General features: G+C 39.8%; 1 pseudogene; it reads right to left on the reverse strand.

The window, feature by feature from the left end:
- Positions 1–5,871: 5,871 nt before the first annotated feature.
- LOC100768602 lies at positions 5,872–8,293 on the reverse strand (annotated as a pseudogene).
- Positions 8,294–10,149: the final 1,856 nt, after the last annotated feature.

The following is a 10,149-nucleotide window of genomic DNA, read 5'->3' on the forward strand; positions in this document are numbered from 1 at the left end:
TTTATGGTTCTAGACTTCTCAGTGAAACTCACTATGTTACACATGTATCATGTGACACTATTGTGGGGGGAGACATGGACCAGTGTGTACTCACCCCAGATAGGAAACTGACCAAAGTAATGAGACCACCAAAGTCCAACTTTATGGACCAATGAATTTTACTGGTGTTATTTACAGCAGTATGGATATCAATATGGGTTTCTATTATAAAACAATGACCAAAAGCAGATTGGGGAGCAAAGGGTTTATTTCATCTTACTCTCAAGAAAGTGCCCCACAGGTTCACCTAAAGGCCAATCTTATGGAAGCACTTTCTCAATTGTGGTTCTTTCATCTTAGATAACTCTGACTTGTGTCAAATTGATGAGAAAATAAAACCAATACAGTGGGTGAGGGTTTAACCACAGGAGCAGATATGACTTGAAGACAGCAGTATCACCAAAGCCCATCCCAACAAGGGTGACAGCTTATGCAAGCTGGAAACCTGCAGCACATTGCACAACCTGCAAGCAGCTTCACAGTTTGGAGAGTGTCCTTTCTAGGTTACTCACTTGGTGCCTTAGTTAGGGTTTCTATTGCTGTGATGAAACACCGTGACCAAAAAGCAAGTTGGGGAGGAAAGGGTTACACTTCCACATTGTTCATCACCGAAGGAAGTCAGGACAGGAGATCAAACAGGGCAGGATCCTGGAAGCAGGAGCTGATGCAGAGGTCATGGAGGGGTGCTGCTTATTGGCTTGCTCAATCTGCTTTCTTATAGAATCCAGGACTGCCAGCCCAGGGATGGCCTCACTCACCATGGCCTGGGCCCTCCCCTGTTGATCACTAATTTTGAAAATGCCTTACAGCTGGATCTCATGGATGCATTTTTTCAATTGAGGTTCCTTCCTCTTTGATGAGTCTAGCTTGTGTCACCTTGACACACAAAACAGCCAGTACAGTTTGTCTGAGACACTTTCAGGTGGCTTAGGTGGTCTCTGCTTCTTCCAGGCAGCTCATTTGGTCTGAGAATGTTTCTCATCTGTCATTACTGAATATCTATGCTTGGACTGAAGAACCTTGTGAATCTGGTCAGTTTCAGGGACTTCCTGAAACCTTTGAGTTGGACACTCCCTGAGCTTGATGAGCTAACCTACACGATGGAATATTTTACCTTTGACCTTTGGAGCTTTCTGTTGCTTCACTTCATCTTTCTTAAGCTTGCTTTCACAGTGTAAGGTTTTAATCTTGGAAGAAATATCTACACAACACCACCTTGGCTGTAACTCTGCACACTGATTCTGGTTATAATTCAAGGGCTGGTAGTAATGGTGGTCTTCTTATGTCTTACAACCATTTCATTTAAGACTCAGTAGGAAAGGTGAGTTTGTAGTGGTTTGGCTTATAGCTCCACTTCCAAGGGACTCCCTCATGTGGACTGACTTGGTGTTGTTAGTAGTTTACATCACAACAATAACTTTTTGTTAACAGTTTCACACAAGACTCAGTGGAGAATGTGAATTTTTGCAGTAGAGTGACTGTTTGAGCTAATGGACTATTTATAAGCCCTTTATACACAGGCTGAATGGCTGCTACTTTTGACAGAAGTGATCAGCTTGGTTAGTGGCTTGGTGTTTCAGTTCTACCAATTGTGACCCTGCCCTGGTTGTTTCTTGGGCTTTCTTATAACATGGCTTCCAGGTGATAGACATTGAATACTGCCAGTTTTCTTAAACAAATAGGCTCAGAATTGGCAGGATATCAATTTTTCCTTCACTTTGTTGATCACCATAGTACCACATTCAGCCTTAATTCAGGGGCTGGGGAATGTAGTTCTGCTGCTTGAGGGGAGGAACTGATAAGGATTCTGGATCACCCAACAGATCCATTTCAGTAACCCTCTTCCTGTTCCTCTGTCTTCTAATCTTTAGGCTAAAAGAGCATTGCTATTTTTCCATTGCTTATATGATATTGACTCAAGCCTTACATCGTTTCCTTTGACAACATTATTTATAGTCATACTAGGAATGGAGGCAGTAGATCATGAGCTTTCTCCTCAGGGAGCTTATAGATAGAAAGGATCTAGGTTCTTCCCCCTGTGATCTAATTCTCACCTACTCCCCTGCTCAGTTTCTCACCCAAAACTTAATGTAATACTTTTGAATACTAAGTTTATTATAATGGATAGAACAAGATCTTCACTCTGTTTCTATTGCACCGTATACCATGTTACAACACAGTGCCTTGGTAACTTCTTTACAAGTTACAGTTTATCATTGGTTGACATAGAGCTTCATACCCCCATGGCTACTTCATCTGACAACCTGTGAATTACAAGGACTTGGAAAATTAAATTCTGAGCTCAGTCAACATGGAATTGATGGCTGAGCCCTTAGTTTTTCACATAAGTAAGTGGTACAAAGCTTAATCAGGCTGGGCACAAGACACTGTGATCTGCCACTGGGAATCTGGGATGCTACAGGGTGCTTATTCAACCCTTTGTCTTCCTTGCTTCCAGGCCCGTACCCATCACTGGCCCCAACAGCATGTTTCATTAGCCTCTCTCAGTTTCTGCTGAGCTCTAGGCACATTGTGCAGTTTGCAGATACGAGATCTGCAGCCTTTGGCCTTGGTGAAATAAGAAAAATAGCCTAACAATCATGCCATTTTCTCTTTGAAAATGTATTCCAACCATTTCTGCTTCATTTAAAAAATGAGCAAATCATGTGACCTAAAGTCTACAATTTGGTAAATCTTGACAGAATTATGCCTACACCTTTGAAACCACTTCTCAACCAAAAGACAGGACATGCTGTCACTTGGCAGTGGCCCCCAAGTTTCTTGGCAGCCTTGCCTGCCCACAACCACGGCTCTTCAGGTGCCATAGATCTCCTTCTGAGAGCCATGACAGGTAAGTATCATATGGAGGTTCGTGTAAATAGAATCACATTGTGTGTGCCTTTGTGTTGGGGTTTCTTCATTCTGTGTTATGCTTTGAAACTCACCCATGCTGTCACTCTGTAGACAGCATTTTCCTATTCATCCCCACAAGGTCTTAATGGGGGATGTCCTTCTGTATATGTTTCTCTTATTGGTTGTTGAGTAAAACACTGTTTGGCCAGTAGAGGCAGAAAGATAGGCAGGACTAGGAGATGACGAGAATTATGGGAAAGGTAGGCAGAGAGAGAGAGAGAGAGAGAGAGAGAGAGAGAGAGAGAGAGAGAGAGAGAGAGAGAGACAGAGAGAGAGAGACAGAGAGATAGAGACAGAGACAGAGAGAGAGACAGAGAGAGAGGGCAAGAGACACCATGCAGAGACAGGGAATACAGGATGCGCCAGACATTCTATGGTAAGATAAGGCCATGTAGAAATACATAGATTAGTAGTTATGGGCTAATAATTAACACAGAGTTAGCCAATAAGAAGCCTTATACATTGGCCAACAGTTTAATAATATAGCATCCGTGTGTTTATTTGGAGCTGAAGGGTGCTGGGACTTGCTGAGACAAGAAAACTCCAGCCACAAGGTCTTCTTTGGTAGGCCCAGAACACGTCCCTGGGGGATGTTTTCTAGTTTGGGGCTGATCAAACACATGTTCTCTAAGAAGCACATACAGGTTTGGGTATGAACATAGTTTTTTTTTTTATTTCTGGCACATATCTGAATTGGTTACCCATTTTTTAAATTTTTGTGTGTTTTTATTTTTTCTTTTCCCTTAAGCCAGACTTTTCTTGCTTTAGATTGACATGCTTCTCACCATTTTGGGGTTTCTAAAACTGAAATTATACCCTACTTTCAAAATATCAAAAATTTTCCACCTCCAGCCTTCTGGTATATCTTCATATTCCTCAAAACATTCCCAGTTACAGTTATTTAAATTCTTAGAAAATAGTTCATTGACTTAGAGAGTTTATTTTATGTTAGCCAGCTGCTTTTCAGGCAAGTATTGCTGAGCATTTAAAATGTGAGTCAGACTAAGTATATATACACACATGCATGTATACACACACTCTCTCTCTCTCTCTCAATATAAACCCAATTTATTGACAATGACAGTGGTATAAGTTGGGCAACTTGAACATATACCCATGTTATGTAATATAATAATTATTATTATATGCCTTAGGTTGGTCTTGAACTCATGAGCCTCTTGCATCAGCCTCCTTAGTGTCAGTATTAACAGATGAAGGATCAGAACACAGAAAGAAGTAACTAGCTATATTTAGACTGCTGGAAGCTAAGTTTTGAAGCCTTATGTTTCTGAAGCTAGGGTTCAAGCCATTTTGGCCAGATAAGACAAACAGTGGAAAATAACTAGATGTACAGTGTGGTGAGTGTGAGACAGCAGATTACTCTGAGTTGGGAAAATGGGGGTTCTCTGTGCCATCAAGCTGAAATCTATGGGTGTGGCAAACCTTCATGTGCTGAACACAAAGCTTAAATGCAAGGGCACCATCAGCAATGGCCCAGTGGCAGGAACAGACCATTGGGCTGCTCAGGGAAGAGGCTTGTAAACAGATATGAGATCAAAGAGAGGTGGCATGATATTATGTGCCAGAAAGGCAGTGCCCACCAGTGAATACCAGATTGTACATCAAAAGTCAAGTCAGACTGTGGCAGATCCAATGAATGCTGGGAAATGTTCAGGCTGTGCTAATACAGTGACTTTTAAAGGGAGAAGATGGTACAGTGAAGAAAATCAATGTGGAATTTCCTATGCTAACTAAACAACCAGCATCCCAAACAACCAATCAACCATCTAACTTCCCAAGTAATTAACCATTGCAATCAGATACCAAATACCTGTTGTGGGAGGGACAAAGTTTATTCTTTAAGAGTCAGGCAAGCTCTGTTGAGTATTAGGGATTCAAATAATTTTTGTGTCACTTAGTAGTTTTGGTTCATCTTGCAACAGTTTCTTTACTTTAATATAAATTACCTTCAAGTACTCAACTACACTGATGCCCATTAATAGTTTTCTAATCTTTCCAATTCATGAGCACAGAGCCCTCAGTCTATTCCATGTACATGTAGTAGAAATTAAAATGCATGTCAACTGAAATGACCTATTTATTTCACTCCTTAAAGATACCACTTGTTTAGTCAGGTGGCATCTCCTTTTGCTCTGAGTAAAACACATCATAATGCTCCAGAGTGACTTAAAGATTTAACGGAGGAAGTGTACTTTATATAATGTTATTATAGATGTGAAAAGCTTGCATAACAACTGCACACCCTTTTTCAATTATTCACTAAGTTATAATTTAGCTGTAGATCTCAGTACACAGATTGATGAGTTTGGATAATATAGGCTTGCACTTAACATCATCTGAACAGGATTAGAGTATTTCCCCATTCTTCAAAGTGCTGTCCTCCTTGCAGGCAATACGTACTGTATTCTTGTCTCTATTACTTCTTTTTTTTTGACTTTAAACACAGTTTTATTATACAAAAGTTGTCACAAAATTGGATACTTTACTTTGTGCACATTATTCTCACTCTCCACAGAAAGGCTACTTCTGAACTTCTCAACTGGTGACATACGTGCTACAATCCTGACTTTAACAGAATAGTAGAATTGACTCAGGGATTTAAGTTGAAAGCAGGACTCTGGTATATGGCTCTTGAACCCAGTATCAGGAATGTACAAATGTCTTTATTCAAAAATACAAAAAAATTATCTGTAGGCATGGACAATGACAGCAGTAAACCATTATGTATTGTCAATGGGAACCAGTAACTGGTGGATTTAGTGATCAGCCAGCCTTTTCTTCAGTCATTTTCTTCTGGTGACTTCCCTGAAGTTATCGCTGAGGAACTTGCCTTATCTTCCTGTTATGGTTCACTGATAAGGGCAAAGTACTATTCCAGGAGTTAGAACATGCCACCTCCTATAACCCCTTCCATCCACTCATTTCGCCCAATCCAGGGTCCTTCTCTTCTTTAGGAATTTTGGTCACTACAGCTTTTGTTGTAGTTAGCAAGGAGGCCACCCCAGCAGCATCCAGTAAAGCACTTCTTACAACTTTTGTTGGATCAATGATTCCCTTTCTACATGTTCACAAAATCTCTGAGTATAGAATCATACCCAACTTCTGAGGAACTCTGCAGAATTTTTTCAACTATCAAAAACCCTTCAACACCTGCATTCTTAGCAATACTCACTGAAGAAATTTTGAGTGCTCTTTTAATAATTTCTATATCTATTTTCTGATCTTCATTAGAATGCTTTAATGAATGCTAGGCTGGGATGCACCAAAGCAGAGTGCAGCCCCCTCCTAGAACAATTCCTTCTTCAACAGCTGCTCTTGTAGAATTGAGAACATCTGTAATTTTGTCTTTCTTCTCATTCATTTCAACATCACTTGTTCTTCCAATCTTCAATACAGCTACTCCATCTGAAAGTTTAGTGAGTCTCTTATTCAGCTTTTCCTTTCCTTGTCCTTTTTTGTTTTTTCAAGACAGGGTTTGTGTAGCTTTGGAGCCTATCCTGGCACTCACTCTGTAGACGAGGCTGGCTTCAAACTCACAGAGGTCCACCTGCCTCTGCCTCCTGAGTGCTGGGATTTAAGGCGTGTGCTGTCAATGCCCAGCAGCTTTTCCTTTTCATATTTACTAGTTGTGATGTCTAACTGCTCAGTGATTTCTTGAATGTGTTTCTTAAGTTGAGCTTTGTCACATTTTCCTTTCAAAAGCATGGTGTCATCTTTGGTGACAATGACTTCTTTTCAAAAATCACGAGCTTGAACATCTTCAAGATTTAGATCCAACCCCCCTTCTCCATATACTGCACCACCAGTAGCAATAGCCATATCTTTAAACTGGTTCTTTCTATTGTTCCCAAACCCTGTCACTTGGACTTCTACTTACCTGAAGACCAACTTTTAACCTGTTCAAAGCCACTTTTCTTAGAGCTTCTCCATCAACATCTTTAGCAATTATGACCAAAGACTTCCAATGAACATTAGCAATTTCAGTGGCAGGTACAATGGACTGGACACTAGAAATTTTCTTTTCATTCATTTGGGAATTCACATTTTTGACCTTTTTTAATTCTAATTTTATTTTATTAGTTCAAATTAGGAACAAGCTTACTTCAGATGGCAATCCCTTCTCCCTCCCTCTCCCCTCCCCCCAACAGTTTTGACCTTTTGATGTGTTAATAAAATATAGGGAAATGTATCCTCTGCCAACCTTTATGCCTTCAATAATTTCTAACTCATCACTCAGTGTTTATCTATCCTTCACTGTGATGATGCCCTTTTCATAGCATCATAAATGATGTTTTCAATGTCTTTCTCTCCATTTGCAGAAATTGTAGCAACCTTAGCAATTCCTTCAGGGGTTGTCACAGGTTTAGATTATTTTTTTCAATTGAGCAATTACAGCATAGACAGCCAATATCACATCTCTCCAGATTTCTACTGGATTAGTCCCTTTGCTGATTTTCTCGAAGACTTCCTTGGCAATAGAACATGCCAGAACAGTAGCAGTGTTAGTGCCTTCCGCAGCCTCTTCATTTGTGTTAATGGCAACATCTTGAACAAGTTTAACTCCAGTATTTTTGCATTTATCCTTTAAATCAATTGACTTTTCAACAATGACCCCATCTTTTGTTACTTTGGAACATCCCCAACTCTGTTCATTAGTCACTGTCCTTCCCTTTGGCCCCATTTTAACAGCTACAGCATCAATTAAAAGCTTTAGCTACACCTTGAAGCATTAAGGCTCGAGATCCACACCCATCTTTACATCTTTGGTATAGGCCCAAGTGAGATGAGGAGCCAGTGCCCGGGACACTGGTCTCATCTGGCTAAGGACTGTGGGTAGTTGAAGCATTTTTGCAGGGCAGTGGTGGGAGTGCATGGTCGGTTAAGCAGGTGAGTGAGGAGCATCTCTATTACTTCTATGCATGGAATCAAATTGTGTACTGTTTGGAGTTAGCGCCTTTACAAATTATAACAATTTTAGAGATTCACCCTCAATTCTCACATGGGTCTGGGTTCTGTTCTATTTCTGACTGTGTAAAGAGCATCATTGTTATCCCCCATTCTGTTGATTTGCTTCTGACTCCAAGACATTGTCAATCCAGTTGATTAGAACATTTGTTTTTTATGGACGTGTAGTTTCATTTCTTAGACAAGCAGCTGCTTTTTAAAGTATTTACATCTTTATGTCTATTTGGACTTTGGACTGCTTTGTAGGAAACCAATTGCAAGGCTCAATTGAGATTGTGATATCAATGTTAGGCTTCAGCAACGAGAACTTTGTGATGACAGATGGCTTCCTTAGCATTAGCTCCATTTCTTCCATGATTATGTTGTAAATTATGGGTGACTCCCTCGCCTCTCCTGATAAGAACTTCTGGATCAAGGAGGTGAATGTGAAACCCTCGAAGGTGCTCTGAAGTGGTGCCTACAGGAAAGCACTCTGTAATGTCATATAAGTTAATAATTTTAAGGAGCCTCTAGGCTTGGCAGTGGAATTAAATGCTTAACAATAATTCAAAAATGGCTTACAGGAATTTAAAAGTGTGAATCATTTAGTAAGGTTGGAATTATGCTCCTGACATATATGCATGACACACGAGAGCACTTACCTGGGAATTTATTACCAGTTTCTGAGCAAACAAAGCCTGACCTACATTTGACTACAGTCAGCTGTCTCTGGTTAGTCCTGTGGGCTCCTTTTTATTAATGTCACAATTGCTAATGTGGTATAACATTGTCATTACTGAACGACGCGGCGGGAAAAGCTGCAGCTGTTATTTCTCCTTCTGAACCCAGTGAGTCATTAAATTTGAGATGGGGGGAATATGCATTGTAAAGATTATTCAAATTCTTATTGAGAAATAGGACTACTGGGAAATTGTAGGTACATAGAGTAAAACTTTGAATTAATCAAGTTTCTTTCTTTGTAAATCTTGAATGTTCAAAATTGTTCCTTATGTTTAATTTGAAATCTAATGTCAAGGAAATAGAAGGTGAATTGAGGGAAATGAAAGAACAATATTAATTAAATAGCAAGGATTTTTTCAGATGGAAAAGCAATGTATTGTTACTAGAAAACCAACAAGAACATGATTTTGCTTCAAAAGATTGTAATATTTTATTCCAATAATTCTAATATTAAGGGTATTTTTTCCAATGAGTCATAAATAGCTGATTTCTTTTCAATATACATGGGAAATTTTAAATTTTTTTGTAGCTGCTTTCATTTGTTTTTTAATTCTTTGCTTTTGTCACCAATTGTGCTCTGTGGCTGGCATGAACTAGTTTTCAACCTTGGGCAAAACACCTTGGTGGGCCTCAGACACTAGCATGGGCATACCAGCTGATGAGTTCATCTTATATGGACATAAACTCAGTGTCATATTAGTAGATCATATAGTAGTTCTAATCTAAGGTTTCTAAGAAATCCATGCTGCTTCCATAAAGGCTTTTCTAAACACAGTCCACCAATGGCATGTTCTAATATCCCATCCAACAGCAGTGTGTCTGTGTCCTAATGCACAATCTACCAATGCTGTGTACTCTACTAATGGCATATACTAATATATATTCCACCAGGGTGTGGAAAGGCTCTCCTTCCTCTGCATCCTATTTAACATTTGTTAACATGTGCACACACACACACACACACACACACACACACACACACACACACACACACACCACACCACACACAGACACATACACACCACACATACATACACACCCCCCCATACACACACCAGCATCCATGGATTTCAGAGGATAAACAGTAGGAGTTATTTCTCTCCTTCTGTCAAGTGTCTGTCTGGAGGATTGAACTCAGGTGTCAGCCTGGTGCAATGCACCTTTTCCTGTCAAGCTACCTTATGGGATCGTTTCTTAATACAATTTTTATTACATTTTTATATACCATATATTTTGATCACATTCTTTCTCTTCCCCCAACTCTTCCAAGATCTTCTCCTCTTCCCTCCCCACTCAAATTAATATCCTTTTTCTTCCTAAAAAGACAAAATCCTCCAAAAACAACAGCAAAGAAATATCAAAACAGACAAAAAGCCAATGAGACAAAAATACCAAACCCAATGAAAAGCACATGACAGTATGGCAAAAGAAAAACCCCCCACAATGGAGCAGGTTTTGTTGGCTAACTACTCTTGTGCATGGGTCTCTATG

The sequence above is a fragment of the Cricetulus griseus genome (assembly GCF_003668045.3).
Source record: "Cricetulus griseus strain 17A/GY chromosome 1 unlocalized genomic scaffold, alternate assembly CriGri-PICRH-1.0 chr1_1, whole genome shotgun sequence".
NCBI classification, from domain to species: Eukaryota; Metazoa; Chordata; class Mammalia; order Rodentia; family Cricetidae; genus Cricetulus; species Cricetulus griseus.